Source organism: Phoca vitulina, unplaced genomic scaffold (assembly GCF_004348235.1).
Source record: "Phoca vitulina isolate PV1807 unplaced genomic scaffold, GSC_HSeal_1.0 scaffold74, whole genome shotgun sequence".
NCBI classification, from domain to species: domain Eukaryota; kingdom Metazoa; phylum Chordata; class Mammalia; order Carnivora; family Phocidae; genus Phoca; species Phoca vitulina.
Window position 1 is genome coordinate 1,471,936 of NW_022589777.1, and position 19,293 is coordinate 1,491,228.

Genomic DNA, 19,293 nt, shown 5'->3' on the forward strand with positions numbered 1-19,293 from the left:
TGAATCATATGATACATGTCTTTCTGATTGACTTATTTCCCTTAGCATAATACCCTCTAGTTCCATCCACATCATTGCAAATGGCAAGATTTCGTTTTTTTTGATGGCTCCATAATATTCCATTGTATATATATATCACGTCTTCTTTATCCATTCATCTGTCAATGGACATCTTGGCTCTTTCCACAGTTTGGTTATTGTGGACATTGCTGCTATAAACATTGGGGTGCAGGTATCCATTCAGATCCCTACATTTGTATCTTTGGGGTGAAAACCCAGGAGTGCAATTGCTGGGTCGTATGGTAGCTCTATTTTCAACTTTTTGAGGAACCTCCATACTGTTTTCCAGAGTGGCTGCACCAGCTTGCATTCCCACAAACAGTGTAGGAGGGTTCCCCTTTCTCCTCATCCCCGCCAACATCTGTCGTTTCCTGACTTGTTAATTTTAGCCATTCTGACTGGTGTGAGGTGGTGTCTCATTGAGCTTTTGATGTGGATTTCCCTGATGCCGAGCGATGTTGAGCACTTTTTCATGTGTCTGTTGGCCATCTGGATTTCTCCTTTGGAAAAATGTCTGCTCATGTCTTCTGCCCATTTCTTGATTGGATCATTTGTCCTTTGGGTGTTGAGTTTGATAAGTTCTTTATAGATTTTGGATACTAGCCCTTTATCTGATATGTCATTTGCAAATATCTTCTCCCATTCTGTCGGTTCTCTTTTGGTTTTGTTGACTGTTAACCTCTGCTGTGCAAAAGCTTTTTATCTTGGGCGCCTGGGTGGCTCAGTTGGTTAAGCGACTGCCTTTGGCTCAGGTCATGATCCTGGAGTCCCTGGATCGGGTCCCGCATCGGGCTCCCTGCTCGGCAGGGAGTCTGCTTCTCCCTCTGACCCTCCCCTCTCTCATGTGCTTGCTCTCTCTCATTCTCTCTCTCTCAAATAAATAAATAAAAAATCTTTAAAAAAAAAAAAAGCTTTTTATCTTCATGAAGTCCCAGTAATTCATTTCTGCCTTGCTTCCCTTGCCTTTGGCAATGTTTCTAGGAAGAAGTTGCTGCAGCTGAGGTCGAAGAGCTTGCTGCCTGTGTTCTCCTCTAGGATTTTGATGGATTCCTTTCTCACATTTAGGTCTTTCATCCATTTTGAGTCTATTTTTGTGTGTGGTGTAAGGAAATGGTCCAGTTTCATTTTTCTGCATGTGGCTGTCCAATTTTCCCAACACCATTTGTTGAAGAGACTGTCTTTGGACAGACCAATGGAAATATTGGATACTCTTTCCTGCTTTGTCAAAGATTAGTTGACCATAGAGTTGAGTGTCCATCTCTGGGCTCTCTATTCTGTCCCATTGATCTATGTGTCTGTTTTTGAGCCAGTACCATACTCTCTCATCTTCACAATATTTGTTCTTCCAATCCATGAGCATGGAACATTTTTCCATTTCTTTGTGTCTTCCTCAATTTCTTTCATGAGTATTTTATAGTTTTCTAAGCACAGATTCTTTGCCTCTTTGGTTAGATTTATTCCTAGGTATCTTATGGTTTTGAGTGGAACTGTAAATGGGATTGACTCCTTAATTTCTCTTTCTTCTGTCTTGTTGTTGGTGTATAGGAATGCCACTGACTTCTGTGCATTGATTTTCTATCCTGCCACTTTACTGAATTACTGTATGAGTTCTAGCAGTTTTGGGGTGGTCTTTTGGGTTTTCCACATAAACTATCACATCATCTGCAAAGAGTGAGAGTTTGACTTCTGCTTTGCCTATTCGGATGCCTTTTATTTCTTTTTGTTGTCTGATTGCTGAGGCTAGGACTTCTAGTAATATGTTGAATAGCAGTGGTGATAGTTGACATCCCTGCCGTTTCCTGACCTTATGAGGGAAGCTTTCAGTTTTTCCACATTGAGAATAATATTGGCTGTGGGTTTTTCATAGATGACTTTTATGATATTGAGGTATGTACCCTCTATCCCTACACTATGAATAGTTTTAATCAAGGAAGGATGCTGTACTTTGTCAAATGCTTTTTCTGCAGCTATTAAGAGGATCATATGATTCTTGTTCTTTCTTTTATTAATGTATTGTACCATATTGATCACTTTGCAGATGTTAAACCAACTTGCAGACGAGGGATAAATCCCACTTGGTCATGGTGAAGAATCCTTTTAATGTACTGTTGGATCCTATTGGCTAGTATTTTGGTGAGAATTTTTACATCCATGTTCGTCAGGGATATTGGTCTGAAATTCTCCTTTTTGTTGGGGTCTTTGTCTGGTTTTGGGATCAAGGTAATGGTGGCCTCATAAAATGAGTTTGGAACTTTTCCTTCCATTTCTATTTTTTGGAACAGTTTCAGAAGAATAGGTCATCTGACCCTGAGCTTTTGTTTGTTGGGAGATTTTTGATGACTGCTTCAATTTCTTTAGTGGTTATAGGTCTGTTCAGGTATTCTATTTCTTCCTGGTTCAGTTTTGGTAGTTGATACATCTCTAGGAATGCATCCATTTCTTCCAGGTTATCTAATTTGCTGGCATAGGGTTGCTCATAATATGTTTTTATAATTGTATTTCTTTGGTGTTGGTTGTGATCTCTCCTCTTTCATTCATGATTTTATTGATTTGGTCATTTCTCTTTTCTTTTTTATAAGTCTGTCCAGGGGTTTATCAATCTTATTAATTCTTTCAAAGAACCAACTCCTAGTTTAGTTGATCTGTTCTTTTGTTCTTTCGGTTTCTATTTCATTGATTTCTGCTCTGATCTTTATTATTTCTCTTCTCCTGCTGGGTTTAGGCTTTATTTGCTGTTCTTTCCCCAGTTCCTTTAGGTGTAAGGTCAGGTTATGTATTTGAGACCTTTCTTGATTCTTGAGAAGGGCTTGTATTGCTATATACTTTCCTGTCAGGACTGCCTTTGCTGCATCCCAAAGATTTTGAACAGTTGTGTTTTCATTTTCATTGGTTTCCATGAATTTTTTAAATTCTTCTTTAATTTCCTGGTTGACCCATTCATTCTTTAGTAGGATGCTCTTTAGCCTCCATGTATTTGAGTTCTTTCCAGCTTTCCTCTTGTGACTGAGTTCTAGTTTCAAAGCATTGTGGTCTGAAAATATGCAGGGAATGATCCCAATCTTTTGGTACCAGTTGAGACCTGATTTGTGACCTAGGATGTGATCTATTCTGGAGAATGTTCCATGGGCACTAGAGAAGAATATGTATTCTGTTGCTTTGGGATGGAATGTTCTGAATACATCTGTGAAGTCCATTTGGTCCAGTGTGTCATTTAGTCTTTTTTTTTTTTTTAAACGGAAGTGGCTGATGCCACCCCTCCCCAAAGAACACAAGAATAATAGCTTACTTAGAAAAGAAAGAAATCCTTCCAAACTTGCTTGCCAACTTCCGCCAGTCCATCTACTCTTTCAGTGTTAAAGAAGGGGGAGCGGGCAGATCTCAAGTCCCAGGCATCCCGCAAAGTAGGCGGGTCACCTTAGGGGCAACCTTTACCCACTCAAAAATTCGTCTCACATTAGCAGTGAGGATTCAGGCGTCACCCTGAATCGTTATTTTCCTTACTCATAAGTTTAAGGCATTCATTTAGTCTTTATTTCCTTGTTGATCTTTTGCTTAGATGATCTGTCCATTTCAGTGAGGGGGGTGTTAAAGTCCCCCACTATTATTGTATTTTTGTAGATGTGTTTCTTTGCTTTTGTTATTAATTGCCTTATATAATTAGCTGCTCCCATGTTAGGGGCATAGATATTTACAATTTTTAGATCTTCTTGTTGGATAGACCCTTTAAGTAGGATATAGTATCCTTCCTCATCTCTTATTACAGTCTTTGGTTTAAAATCTATTTTGTCTGATATAAGGATTGCCACCCCAGCTTTCTTTTGGTGTCCATTACCACGGTAAATTGTTTTCCACCCCCTCACTTTCAATCTGGAGGTGTCTTTGGGTCTAAAATGAGTCTCTTGCAGACAGTATATTGGTGGGTCTTGTTTTTTTATCCAATCTGACACCCTGTGTCTTTTGATTGTGGCATTTAGCCCATTTACATTCAGGGTAACTATTAAAAGGTATGAATTTAGTGCCATTTTATTGCCTATAAGGTGACTGTTACTGTATATTATCTCCATTCCTTTCTGGTCTATGTTACTTTTAGGCTCTCTCTTTGCTTAGAGGATCCCTTTCAATATTTCTTTTAGGGCTGCTTTGGTGTTCACAAATTCTTTTAGTTTTTGTTTGTCCTGGCTGCATATTTTTCTCATTTAGAGCTCTGAAGATATCATGCCAGTCCTTTCTGGCCTGCCAGGTCTTTGTGGATAGGTCTCTTGACAATCTAATGTTTCTACCATTGTAGGTTACAGACTTCTTGCCCCAAGCTGCTTTCAGGATTTTCTCTTTGTCTCTGAGACTCATAAGTTTTACTATTAGATGTCGGGGTGTTGACCTATTTTTACTGATTTTGAGGGGGGTTCTCTGTGCCTCCTGGATTTTGATGCCTGTTTCCTTCCCCAAATTAGGGAAGTTCTCTGCTATAATTTGCTCCAATATACCTTCTGCCCCTCTCTCTCTTTCTTCTTCTTCTCAGATCCCAATTATTCTAATATTGTTTTGTCTTATGGTATCACTTATCTCTTGAATTCTGCCCTCGTGATCCAGTAGTTGTTTCTCTCTCTTTTTCTCAGCTTCTTTATTCTCCATCATTTGGTCTTCTACGTCACTAATTCTCTCTTTTGCCTTAATTATTCTAGCAGTTAGAGCCTCCATTTTTGATTGCACCTCATTAATAGCCTTTTTGATTTCGACTTGGTTAGATTTTAGTTCTTTTATTTCTCCAGAAAGGGTTTCTCTAGTATCTCCCATGCTTTTTTCAAGCCCAGTTAGTATCTTTATAATCGTCATTCTGAAGTCTAGTTCTGACATCTTACTAATGTCCATATTGATTAGGTCCCTGGCAGTCAGTACTGCCTCTTGTTTTTTTTTTTTGTTTGTTTTTTTTTTTTTGAGGTGATATTTTCCATATTGCCATTTTGTCCAGAGGAGAATTGATGAATGAGAGAACAAAATGCTAACTGGGTAACAACGATCCCAGAAAAATATACACTAAACAAATCAGAAGAGACCTGAAACCAGGGGAAAAGAAAGGGAAAGAAAGAAAAAATAAAATAAAAAAAGAATATGATCCAATATGATCAGGCTGGTGAATAGATCAGTGCCACACACTAGATTTTAGATGTATTTTGGTCTGTTAGAATAAACTGCCTCCCAAAATTTTAAAGAAACTAAAATTTATATATGTACAAAAATAAGGGTAAATATGATGAAGGGATAGAATATGATTATAAAGATAAAAATTATAAAAGATTTCATAAAAGGAATTGATAAGATAAGAAGTTGGTTGAAAAAAGAAAGAAGAGAAATTAAAAAAAAAAAATGGGAGAGAATGTGATCAGGCTGGAGACTAGAACAAAGCCATACACTAGAGATTTAGGGTATATTTTGGTCTGTTAGAAGAAACTGTATCCCAGAATTTTAAAGAGAGAACAATTTATATATATACCAAAAATAGGGTTAATTACAATGAAGGGATAGAATATGACTAAAAATGAAAAATAAAAAAGATTTTTTAAAAAAAGGGATGGATAAGACGTTGGTTGAAAAAGGGAAAAAGAAAAATTCAAAAAAAAATAGAAAAAAAAAGAAAATTAAAAAAATTAACTTTGAAAGACTAAAGAATCAGTGGGAAAAAAGGCATGAATTCTATGTGCAGTATTCCCCTAGTGCTGGAGTTCTGCCATTCTCATTGATCATTAAACCTGGTCTTGGCTGGCTGTTCTTGCTGATCTTCTGGAGGAGGGGCCTGCTGCCGTGGTTCCCAAATGTCTTTGCTGGAGGCGGAATAGCCCCACCCTTGCCCAGTCCGGGCTAAGGAATCTGCTCGGGTTTGCTCTCCGGAGCTTTTGTTCCCTGCAAGCTTTCCGTACAGCTTTGGAGGACAAGAATGAATATGGTGGCCTCCCAATCTCCACCTGGAGGAGCCAAGAACTCCGGGCCCCACTCCTCAGTGAGCCCCCAGAGAAAAGCAGTCAATCACTCCCGTCTCCCCAGTCTCTGGCCACACTCTGTGTTCACCCGGCCTGTGATGGAGCGTTTCTATCTCTGGCACCCGACCCCGTGTGGAGTCTCCAAACCCAGCAGATCCCTGCGGTGCATTCCCATGCTGCTCCTCCCGGGGGAGGAAGGGGAGTCTTCCCAGATCTGCCGCTTATTGGGTCCCTGCTGGAGGAGCAGTGGCCCGACTGTGCTGCGGATCACGGTTTATGGCAACCCTGAGCTGAGAGCCCACTCCTCGGCTCTGTCTCTGCAGCCAGCTTCCCTGCTCCGATACCTGGGAGCTCTGCCGTACTCAGGCACCCCCGGTCTTTCTTTGACCCTGAGGGTCCTGAGACCACACTGTCCCACGAGGGTTCCACCCCCCCGCTTAGCCACTGGAGTGACGTCTCTCAGCAGAGCAGACTTCTAAAAGATCCGATTTTGTGCTCCGCGGCTCTAACACTTGCCAGAAGCGGCAGACGGAGGCCCCTCCCCCGCCATCTATCCTCCCGAATATTGCCTCGGATTCACTTCTCTACAAGTCCTCCCTTCCAGAAAGTGGTCGCTTTTCTGCTCAGAGAGCCACTGCCATTCCCTTCTTCGATCTCCTGCTGAGCTCGCAGGTGTTCAGAATGGTTTGATAGCCATCTAGCTGAGTTCCTGGGACTGGTGGAAACCTAGGTCTCCCACTCCTCTGCCATCCCGCTCCTCCCCCTCCTACACTTTTTTTTTTAATTTGTATACTTGCTGTTTTGAAAATAAAAGACAATAAATGAATATTGGGTATTGGGATTCTGAAACCTAAGAAAATGTGGTTTAGTTCTAATTTTCCTCCAAATTACACACTCAAAAATAGTGGTTTTCTGAAAAAAGTTACACAAATATAGTAATCTCTTTTTCAGAAATGGATTCAAATGTAGCACTGTACAAGTTTTTGACCACCTATGCAATGGTCAGATGAGCCACTTACTCAATAAGCAGTCACTGTGTGTCTACTGTGTATCTATCTTATACCAGTTGCAAGGAAAAGGAAGGTGACATATATTCACATTTATTGTGAATCTTCTATATGCTAGTCAATTTGTGTACTTACAGTCCTTCATCTTTGCAACAAGTTGAGAGGTAGATATTATTGGCCCTGTTTTCCAAATAAAGGCTTGAAGTTCAATTTATTAAGATTAAAAGGCTGTTTTTTGATAGAAAGTGGGAAGTCTATGCAATGATGATATTAATGGGAAACTGATCATTTATAGTGGCTGGATTTTTTTTTTTGTATTAATATGAACATTCCATGTTTTAGCTGACCTATCACAGCTGCCAGTCCCATGTATACTCTAGACCCCTGGCAGGAGTAAACAAACTACAGCTCTCAGCATGTTTACATGGTTATCTTTAAAATAAATGATGATGCCAAAAGTGCACATCTCAGTGCACAAAGTGTTATTCTCAGCAACTTGTAATTGAAGCCCTTCTTGTTTCTATTAGAGTTTGTCAATTGGAGGGCCTCTTTTAGCATCTAGGCCTAACAGTCAGTGAGAAGACACTTTCAGTTATGGAAGAACTGGCTGTTTGTCCTAGAGAAGGACAAAGGTGGTTTCCATTAACCTAATGCCAGCCACTCCAGTGTTCTTCATGCTGTGTCTTGCTTGGAGAAAAACACTGCCCAGGTCCAAATGTGAGTTCTTAGGCGGTCTCTTGTACCCTCGTCCTTACCTAGTGTGACTGATGTGTTTTACCTGAAAAATTACTTTATACTTTGTAGAGGCTTGAAGGAAAAAATGCTAATTAGCTAATATGCAAATATTAATTAACCAATTCTCAAAAGAGATATGGATTAAAAAGTAGGGTACTCTGTGCTAATTCAGCAACAGGAAAGTTCTAGTTAAGGAACTCAGTCTATCAAGGTCACATTCTGGGCCAAAGAACTAGAAAGGACAGACAAAAGTGAAAAAGACCAAACTGGTTGATGACCCCACTGAACAAAACTACATCTACGGTTGTCTCCAGGTTGAGGTCTTATTTTTGTGCCCCACTTTTCCTTATTCAGATCTATGGAACTCCATCCATGAAGCTGTCCCTTATGTTCCAGCTCACATGAATATCCGCCTTCTCCAGCAACTCCTCATCAATATTGCTTCCATCAATTTGCAAGTGTTATTTAATTATGAAATGCATGCATTTGTTATTTTCCCGAACCGGTCTTTACAAAGACAGAGAGAATGGTCAGCATGCTTTAGGACCACAGCTATACTATATGCATGGTGGGAAAAATATTTAATAGATGCCAATTTGATTTCACAGACTCTGTATTAATTTGTTTTTACTACACAGAGGAACTGATTATTGTTATTCCACCATACACATGTGGAAATTGAGGCTTTGCATGGCTAAAACACTTCCTGGGATCATATAAACAATACACAACCAAGACAGTTTTCATTTCTCATCAATCTTATGCAAAAAGTGAGAATGCTATTACAATTCCAGCTTTACAGATTAGAAAACCTAGGCTCAGAAGGCAATAGCCTTTGCTCAAGATTACAAATCAAGTTACAGGGGAGGAGTGTGGTATTATGAGAAAGAGATGACATGACCAATTAACTGCCAAAGGGAGCATTGCAGAAAAGCTGGCTTCCATTCCAGGTACAGCAGCTGCCTCCTGCTTACAAATATGAGCCTCAGAACAGCTGACCAAGATCCCGTTTGAACTCTGTGAGCTGCTATTAGAGTTCAGCTCAGAGGCTTGAGCTAAGGAGCTGTGTGGATTATATGAACAATAACATGTCAGGTGTAAAAGGAGAAACTTCTCAGGGATCCCTGCCCACTGGTGTATCTTCCACTTCTCTCTACCTGTCAAGTCCAACATTCTGATCTCATCAGTTAGATCTTATTAGTTAAATAACAAGTACCATTTTTTGAGAACCTACCAAGTTCTAATTCCAGATGAATAAATTACTGTGAGGTCAGGGTCATTTTGCCCATCTTACAGATGTGGGAGATGAAGCTCACAAATCCATTCATTCATTTGACAGACATTTCATCTCTACTACATGCCAAGAATACCATTTAGTGCTGGGTAAGAGTGGTAAACCAAGTAGGCAGGCTTTCTTTCCTTGTGGAGCTTATAACATTAAAGATAAAGAAGTAAACACACATATTTTTATTTGAGAAAAATACTATAAAAGTAACAGATTGCTACTATGGAGGAAAAGTGGGACTGTGGATGGAAAACTATGTGTGAGTGTCTAGAAAAGATTTTAACATGAAATCTGAAGCATGAGAACTGTCCCTTCCCAAGAGCTAGTAGCAGGCCCATCTAAGCCCAGAGGACAGAAGGGATAAAAGTTTTGACATAGAAAAGATTTTGGTGTTTTTAAAAATTGAACATATCCAGGGTGGCTACATCAGTTTGAACAGTTTAAGAGTAATGGAAAAGATAGATTTTAGAACAGGAAAAGGAAATGAGGTAATCAAGAAGCTTTGTAAGTTGAAGAATGGAGTAGAGATAGGGGAAGGGGGCTAATAATATCCCAAAGCTAGAAAGAGGAGGAGCCATCATTTAAAGCCAAGTCTCTCTGAACTCAAACCCAATAGTTAACCACCTCACTCCTACACCTCTAATAATGACTCACAGCTGGACAAAAGTGTCTAGCCTAGTAACATGAGCACAAGGTGGTCAGACACCATGGAGCTTATCTGGAGAAATTGAGATCCAGAGCAGTAAATTCCAGAGTCACAAGCCTAATAGTCCAGATCTTAGGAAGTAGAGTAAGGATAAAAGAGAGGGGTGTGCAGTAGGAGGGAGGGGGATGGGATAGAGAGAGGACAGGAAAAGGGAGAAGAGAAAAGAGAGGATAAGAGTAGATCAAATCATAACATCTTAGAGCTAGAACAAACAACTGACTCCAGTTAGACCAAAACCATCCCATCACTGAATCTGATAGGTTCAGTTTGGCAAGATCTTACAATTTGAACATGACTAGACTAGAAGCCAGTTGCCCTTATGCTTGAGGATGAATATGAGCATGTGACAAACAACAAATACAGCTGATCTTGAAGATGAATAATTGGTTTTGTAATGATTCCTGTTAAAAATGTGACTATGGACAAAATGGGAATCCAGAGAGGGACTATGTGTGGAATTAAGGTGGGGATAGTTTTAATGATCTCTTCTGTGAAATGATTTACAGGGGATTTTTGCAAGTGCCTGAAACACAAAGCAAACACATTTCTCCCAATGCAGGTGATATGTTGTTGCATATGGTAGACTTTCATTGTTCATTGTAATAGTCTTTGGATTTAAAAGAGAAGTTTGTTTTTTTTACAGAGTATTGCTTCTAATGTTAGTTAATTCATACTGCAAGGGGATGAGGGTGCAGAAAAAGTTTTCATTTTCATCTTCTTAACTTTTATTCTGGAAAATGCCTGCTAATTATAAAATAGCTGTTTTATTTGACCAGGCCATTTATTTTCTCAATTCTTTCTGCCATTTAGTGGGCCATCAATATCCTCTGTCTCTTCAGGGAGAGATTGATACCCTTCCCAAAACCATGGGAATATCAGAGGAATCTTTAAGGGAAAGATAATAGATACTTCCAAAATTTGAAGGAAGCATTAAAAAATGGGTTAAGAGAGCAAACATTATACCTGAAACACAGTAGATTCTCTTCTATATATGTAAACTCCTTCCCCTATATTTTCAGGTCTAATTCAGCTCAGCCCCAATTTCTCCTGCAAGTTATCCATTACAAATCAGTTTGTTTTTGTTTTTGTTTTTGTTTAAGATTTTATTTATTTGACAGAGAGAGACATAGCGAGAGAAGGACTACAAGCAGGGGGAGTGGGAGTGGGAAAGGGAGAAGCAGGCCTCCCGCCGAGCAGGGAGCCTGATGCGGGGCTCGATCCCAGGACCCTGAGATCATGACCTGAGCTGAAGGCAGACGCTTAATGACTGAGCCACCCAGGTGCCCCAAATCAGTTTGTTTTTGTAGTAAGTCCAACTATCAAGTAATCTGGAACTCCTTACAATTAATAGTCTAAATTAAATGATATATTTGATTGAAAAGGAAGCCAGTTAATTTAGTAAATTACCTCTTTTTATTTAGTTCAAATTAATATTGGTTCCAAGTTGGTATTGGATCTGCCTTTCAGGATTTTTTATGGCCAATGAAAAATCTGCATGTAAACATGATAGGCTAGGTATCCGCAAGGAAAGCAATTCATTTGGAGACTTTGATGTACTTATAATTTCTCTGATAATTTTGAATATCATCCAATAAGGTAGAATTATACCATAACATGGCTTGTTAACGCGAGAAGAACTTTTAGCCACCTATTGGTCTATCCTGGGTTTTCAAGACACAGAAAGGAATAAGGAAATGTCATTGCCTTTTATTTGTTTATACTTTCTGTTTCATTGGGGATTTTATTGGGGTGGGTAATATGGATTATCTTTTTTTATGTACACTCAAATATACCTCCATCAAAAACATCAAGCAGAATTCAAAATTGATATTATCACTTATATCCATATTATAAAGAAGTGTAATGAACATTAGAGCTCTGTATCACTACCATATTCATTAGGGTCATTTTATTTCTACTTCTCATGAAAGAAAATCAGAAAATAATTATCAAGTGCTTATAATACTACAAGATACTTCTCAAAATACTACAAAATACTTTTTAGGGCGCCTGGGTGGCTCAGTCGTTAGGCGTCTGTCTTCAGCTCAAGTCATGATCCCAGTGTCCTGGGATCGAGCCCCACATTGGACTCCCTGCTCAGCGGGAGGCCTGCTTCTCCCTCTCCCCCTGCTTGTGTTCCCTCTCTCGCTGTGCCTCTCTCTGTCAAATAAATAAAGTCTTTAAAAAAATACTTTTTAAAATATACAAAAATGAATAAGAACAAATAAGTAAATATCTATTATAAGCCAGTTCTATAAATATGGCATTTGATCCTTATAAGTCTGCAAGGATCAAGAGAAGCTAAATGGAGAAGGGGTAACTAAGCTGATTCTTGAACACACAATATTCTTTGCTTACAGAAAGGACATGTATTCATGTACATGTGGGCATGCCTCTGTGTGTGCGTATGTGTGTTTGTGTGTGTGTGTGTGTGTGTGTGTGTGTGTGTGTGTAGGTGATTAGGGCCATAAAAGGAAATACAGAATGTTTGGAAATCCAAGCTAAAGGATCAATAGAAACAAATGCTTTGATGCAGGAAATGTTCAAAGCATGATGTTTTTCAGAATAAGACATGTCACTAAGTTATTGGAGCATATGGCATATGTAAACATCCTAAAATGCTTTTGACTATTGTAACTAAAAAATAAGAATAGGGAGCCTCTGAATCAAGCATTGCCTTCTACAGTCAATCTGGAGTATGCCATACACTAGGTCTGAACAAATGTCTGTCCAATAAGCAAATCCAGCACTTGCAATGATTTGAAATTCTTACCTCAATTCTTCAAAACAAGGCCTCTTCATCTGGGAGTTTGAAATTTGGTAATTTGCTTCTTTTATTGCCCTGATGATTGTGAAGCATAATGAATCCTTGACCTTTTGCACCAAGGCTAGACACTGAGCTCTGGGAAGACTTAACAGGTAGACGGTTGTATGAGAGGATTCAAGGGTCCTGTCATAGTCCTATGTGGATATCTCAAAGTTAAGAACATGAGTGTTATATACTAACTAAAAGACTGAGAAAATTTTAGTAAGACAGACTAAAGCTATTGAGCAACTGAGGCCATGCACCAGGGATAAACATGTTCCCTAACCCCAGCACTATTACTATGATGCTATTGCTAGGATTTGCTCTCTAAAAAATACTACAGAAGTAGATGGGGCAAGGATAAATACCAGATCAGCTACAAAACAACTGCTTCTTTTCTTGAGCTCTAGAGAAGAAGGACCCAAAGACAAGAGTGTGGAACAAAAACAACATAAACCAAAGTGCCTGCAAAAGGGATTGCTATAGACCAGTAAACTGATGACCAGTAAGTACTTCAAATCCTCCAAATGAAATGCTTTCCATGTAGCATTATTTACTGACCACATTCCACTTCTGTGATCCTCACTCTTTTCAGACACATTTGGGGAAATGCAAAGCATCATACTCCAGTCAGAAGTTTCACTGAATTCAACTTAATATCACCAGAATCCACTTTCTGAATAGGAAAATTTGTAAAGATTATTTTTACCCTAAGAGTACCTAATGATAAAGCAGCAATGTTGCAATAAATATCTTAGGAAGGGGCATCTGGGTGATTCACTCAGTTAAGTGGCCAACTCTTGATTTTAGTTCAGGTCCTGATCTCAGAGTCCTGAGATAGAGCCCAGAGCCATGCTCCACACTCTGCATGGAGTCTGCTTGTCCCTCTCTCTCCCCCTTTGCCCCTCCCCCCACTCACTCTCTCTCTCTCTCTCTCTAAATAAGTAAAATCTTTAAAAAATATATTTTAGGAAGAGTTTTCTCTTAATATGCACAAAACTTTAAAAAACAATGCAAACACTGAAAGTGTGCTCACTTGAGTACAACAAAAATAGTCAAATCAGAGCAATGAATTTGTCTTCTCATAAGATCAAGGGAGCCCAACCATTTCATTTTAATCATAAACTTCTTTTACTCTTATAATTAATATTAATATGAATGTAAAATGATACTAAAACTAACTGCAGCTCCTCCAAGGATAAAGCAACAGGATCAACATGCAAATAAGTGATTGCTTCCAATAAGAGTAAACTCTTAGTCTTACACTGCTGAACAGTTAAGAAGTTGTGCCTTATTTGTGCTTCATAAAAACCTCACACAAAAGTGATAGTATACACTCTATAGATGAATAAACTGGACTTGAAAGTCTCCCAAATCCACAGAGTTAATCAGTAGAACTTATGTAACCCAGTTCAGCTCAGCTCTGCAAGTATAACTTTTTCACAGGACAAGCACCATACTTGGTTTTAAATATATGAGGCTGTTGATTTCACCCAATCTTACAAGGAAGAGATATTTTATGATTTTTTGACATCACTTATAGTTCATAAGTCACACTATGAGGAAAATTAAAAATAAGGTCATATTAGGAGTCACAAATAGAATTTCCTGAATTGTCACTCATTTCATGGAAATTTCAGGCCCTGCATTTCTTTTAAATATGTATGATAGCCAATAGGGTAGAGTCTCACACATGTTCCAGAACTAATTTGCTTATCAGTATTTAATAATCCACCAAAATTACCTTTGTTGTCTATGCCAGAAAAGTAAGTAAATAAATAAGTCCTACAGGGTTAAATACTGCAAGTGTGGAAATTGCTGCTAAAGCTCAGGGCTGAGAGCCCTGATATTCATAGGAAGGGCTCTGTCCTAAAAATCTCTGTCCTCTTTGTTCTCAGCTTGTTATCAGCACCAATCCTATCAGGTTCTTATAGGCCAGATTCTAGTGAAACAGCTCTATCTTTTTCACTGTTACTTTTATCTCAGATTTCAGATGTCAATTTTAGAGACTGGGCCTGGAGGACCATCTGAGGGCAGATACTGTATTATATTTTGGCCACCCTCCCCTCAGTTCTATCTGTTAATAGAGGCCAGGTGGGACTACTCTCTCTCTTCTAAATGAGCCTGAGATATCAGAATGTATTTTCATTAAACTACACAGAAGTTTGGGTAAAGCATGCCTAAAATGAAAAAATATTTCCAGTCATTTATAAAGAACCTATAGCAAGTTACTATCCTATGCCTTGTGGATACAATGACAAAGATGACAGGAATAGTCCCAGGTATTCTGGATCTTATAGTCTAGTGAGAGAGAGAAACATTAAACAGATAATCACATAAATAACTGAAACTTCCACTATAATCACAGCAGTAGAGTGACATAATATATAATTTAAATTAGGGTGAGTACTTTGAAGCACATGATTGGAGGAATTAACCTAGTCTTGCAGAGCAAGGGGCAAAGTGGAAGACAGTAGGGTGGAACTTACATAAGCAGAGAAATTATCACTAAAATAGTCCAAGAACATTAAAATAAAGCTAGCAAAGAATGAAAGCATTTAAAGATATGAAATAGTGTTTAAGTAAATAAGGGCATTATATTAAATTATATCTATCAGTTAAATACAAATACTTAGGAAAAGATTAAAAGATTAAAAATCAATAAACCAATATATGATTTGATTATTCCTAAAGGCTGGTATTATTAGCTATTTTTATTTTATTTTTTTAATTTAATTTAATTTATTTTTTATTTTTATTTTTTTTATTTTTTTATTATTATGTAATGTTAATCACCATATATTACATCATTAGTTTTTGATGTAGTGTTCCATGATTCATTGTTTGTGCATAACACCCAGTGCTCCATGCAGAATGTGTCCTCCTTAGTACCCATCACCAGGCTAGCCCATCCCCCCAACCCCCTCCCCTCTAGAACCCTCAGTTTGTTTTTCAGAGTCCATAGTCTCTCATGGTTCGTCTCCCCCTCCAACGTCCCCCCCTTCATTCTTCCCCTCCTGCTATCTTCTTCTTCTTTTTTTTTTTTTAACATATAATGTATTATTTGTTTGAGAGGTACAGATCTGTGATTCAACAGTCTTACACAATTCACAGCACTCACCATACAGCTTTATACATGTCTTTCTCTGATTGACTTATTTAGCTCAGCATAATACCCTCCAGTTCTATCCACATCTTTGCAAATGGCAAGATTTCATTCCTTTTGAAAGACATGTATCATATGACCTCACTGATATGAGGAATTCTTAATCTCAGGAAACAAACTGAGGGTTGCTGGAGTGGGGGGTGGGGTGGGAGGGATGGGGTGGCTGGGTGATAGACATTGGGGAGGGTATGTGCTATGGTGAGTGCTGTGAATTGTGTAAGACTGTTGAATCACAGACCTGTACCTCTGAAACAAATAATGCATTATATGTTTTAAAAAAAAAAAGAAAATAGGAAGGGAAAATGAAGGGGGGGAAATCGGAGAGGGAGATGAACCATGAGAGACTATGGACTCTGAGAAACAAACTGAGGGTTCTAGAGGGGAGGGGAGTGGGGGGATGAGTTGGCCTGGTGATGGGTATTAAAGAGGGCACGTACTGGGGCGCCTGGGTGGCTCAGTCGTTAAGCGTCTGCCTTCGGCTCAGGTCATGGTCTCAGGGTCCTGGGATCGAGTCCCACATTGGGCTCCCTGCTCGGCGGGAAGCCTGCTTCTCCCTCTCCCACTCCCCCTGCTTGTGTTCCTGCTCTCGCTATCTCTCTCTCTGTCAAATAAATAAATAAAATCTTTAAAAAAAAAAAAAAAGAGGGCACGTACTGAACGGAGCACTGGGTGTTATACGCAAACAATGAATCATAGAACACTACATCAAAAACTAATGATGTAGGGCGCCTGGGTGGCTCAGCCGGTTAAGTGTCTGCCTTCGGCTCCGGTCATGATCCCAGGGTCCTGGGATCGAGTCCCGCGTCAGGCTCCCTGCTCCGCGGCGAGTCTGCTTCTCCCTCTCCCTCTCCTTCTGTGTGTGCTCTCTCTCTCTAGCTCTCACTCTCAAATAAATAAATAAAATCTTAAAAAAAAAAAACCCTAATGATGTAATGTATGGTGATTAACATAACTTAATAAAAAAAAAGAAAATGGAAAAAAATAGCTTTATATTTAAATGCTTAAAATCCAAAGTAAAAATTCTTAGAAGCAAGGGGAATAAACAGGACTACCTGGGGAGGAGGGATGGTATTTTTCAACCATAAGTTTGCTTCATTATCTATACAATGTCACTTAGAAAAACAAACGTAATAAGCAAGCAATCATCTTGGATTAAAATATACTTTAAGAAAATCCCAATGCAATATTATGACCATTGTATATGTACATGCACGTAAATTCATTCACATTTATACACAGTACTTAAAGGTCACTATCAGTGTGTTGAAATACAGCTTCAATAAATGTGTTCATCTGGTCATCATTAGATATGAATGCAGAGTGGTTATGGAAGATTACATAAAAGCAATCTTATTTTTACGACTGAAACTTTAATTCTCAGAAGTAAAGGCAGACGTCAATTGGACAGTAATCAATAGTAGCACTTATAAAATATTTAATAATATATGCCAGCAACTGCTCAATGTTTGTTCATACACTTTATTTCATTCACTTTTCACAAATCCCCTGAGAGTTGGGTTTTGCATACTCATTTTCTAAATAAGATCAAACTGAGGCACAGAAAAGTGAATAATTAGTTCAATTTCATAAACTGGGGCTGTGTTAGGCCCCCTAGAAGCCCTAAGCATTAAAATTAATATGATGTTTCCTCACATACATATTTAAAATAATAATATGAAACTATGCTATATATGAAAGAAAGTCAACCACTATTCTCACCTTTCCCATAACTAATTTTTTTCTTGAAATAACAGACATAATTTCCTAAAAGAATAATTGTGTTGCTGGTCCTTAGCACACCTATTCAGTAATAGAGTATCTATGGCAAGGCTAGACTGTAACAGTGGCTATGCCTTCTCAATATACAATTATCTAATAGTGCCTATGACTTTGAATTTGGAGTAATGATGTCGGGGGGTAAGGGAGGGCATTCTCAAAAATCACATGTTAGAAGGGATAAGAGTGGTTTTTTACAATAAGAAATATTCTTCATGTTGGATGAGTGAAGGCATTTTCTCCTTTTGAACATTTTTGAGCACTTCCTATGTACAAGATACTGTGATAGACTCCAGGGACATAGAGATGAATGGGACATAGAATTCACATAGTATTGGAAAAGGATTCCAGGTAAGGAGACAAGGACAGGTGATGCTATGTACTGTGAAAGAAATGAGGAGAGAGGACTACCTAATACAGGTAAATCAAAGAATAGTCAAAGAATACTTCTAAGAATTGATGACATTTGAGCAAAGCCTAATGGAAAAACTGAAGCATAACAGGGAACATGTACCGTAACAGAATTGGAGGCCAAAAACCATGGCCTTGTGAGAAAATGTGGGCAAATTCTTACGGTTGGAACACAGTTATTCAGGGAAAGTGGTTATATGTGAAAAACAAGAGAGCCCAGACCAGACGAGATTGAGAAACACGAAAGAGTTCCAGCTTCCTCCTGAATACAATGGCATGTCATTGAAGGATTTGAAGTGAATGGTCACATGATCCAATTTATATCACAGAACTTTCATATTGAGTCCACACACAGCCTAGTTCCAGATTCCAAAAACTCTCAGGTTTCAGAGCAATTGTGTTTTTTTCACAGTGTGACATTATTCCCATATCTTCTTCCTACGATGTTTAGACTTGAAACATTTTAGAAATAAATAGGCACATAGCCATTCTGAGTTAATCCTGGAGTACTGTTCAGAGGAAGTGTGTGGGTGTGTGATGAGGCCAAGTTGCCAACAAAGATGTCCATATGCTAGAGTCAAGTAGTTGTGTGGGCAGGCCACAGACATCACACAGATGTCCTAGAGCTCTAGTGCACATGGCCTGAGGAGTAGGGTCAAGATCCCATCCTTTGTAAACAGAGTGAATGTTCTGTAATAAACCTGTATAGAACTAAATCAATCAACCAGAGCTACTTGTTCTGATCTGCTACCAAGGATCATTAAAGTTAACGAGAAGAATCTAAGAGGCAAGAGAGAAACTGAGCGAAAAAACATTAAGGACCATCTTACCTTAAAGGTGGTTTTCTGAAAAACTATATAATCCCATCGGATATCAAATTCTATCATGTTGTTTCATATTTTCCTTTGATCAAACATATTTTATATTTGCTAGATCATCTACTTATCAGTTGAGACAACCCAAACTTCAGATGGAAGAAATAAAAGTATATTTAAGTGACCTGATTATTACAAAATAGACATTATTTTCCTAAAATCGGTGACAGAGTTTTGGGTTAATTATGAGACTCTTTTTTTTAAAAAATGATATAATACCTTTGAAGACATAAAGCAAAGCACCCATCAGCATTTTAGTGTGGCTATCCATCTTAAGCTATCTCCGTGGGATAAAGTTGAAGGATAAAGTGGCTTAGTTTCCTGCATTCTCTGCTCTGACTAGTGTTGGGAGCACCCAAAATAAGAAGAGACAGGTGCCCTCTCGCATTCAGAGAAGCTATCCTCACTGTAACCTCGCCAAAACAAGTGTTATTCTCATCCTTTTTTACAGATGAGAAAACTAAGATTCTAAGAGATTAAAAAAAATTCCC

The 19,293-nt window shown here is 38.6% G+C and overlaps 1 long non-coding RNA gene and 1 other non-coding gene across 2 annotated transcripts in view; both read right to left on the reverse strand.

Moving 5' to 3' along the window:
• Positions 1 to 19,293, reverse strand: part of LOC116625175 — a 434,562-nt gene that overhangs the window by 397,508 nt on the left and 17,761 nt on the right. The gene's annotated exons all lie outside the window — the stretch shown is intronic.
• On the reverse strand, positions 3,429 to 3,578 carry LOC116625212. Its single transcript, XR_004298030.1, has one exon. It is a non-coding gene; the product is annotated as a U12 minor spliceosomal RNA (small nuclear RNA).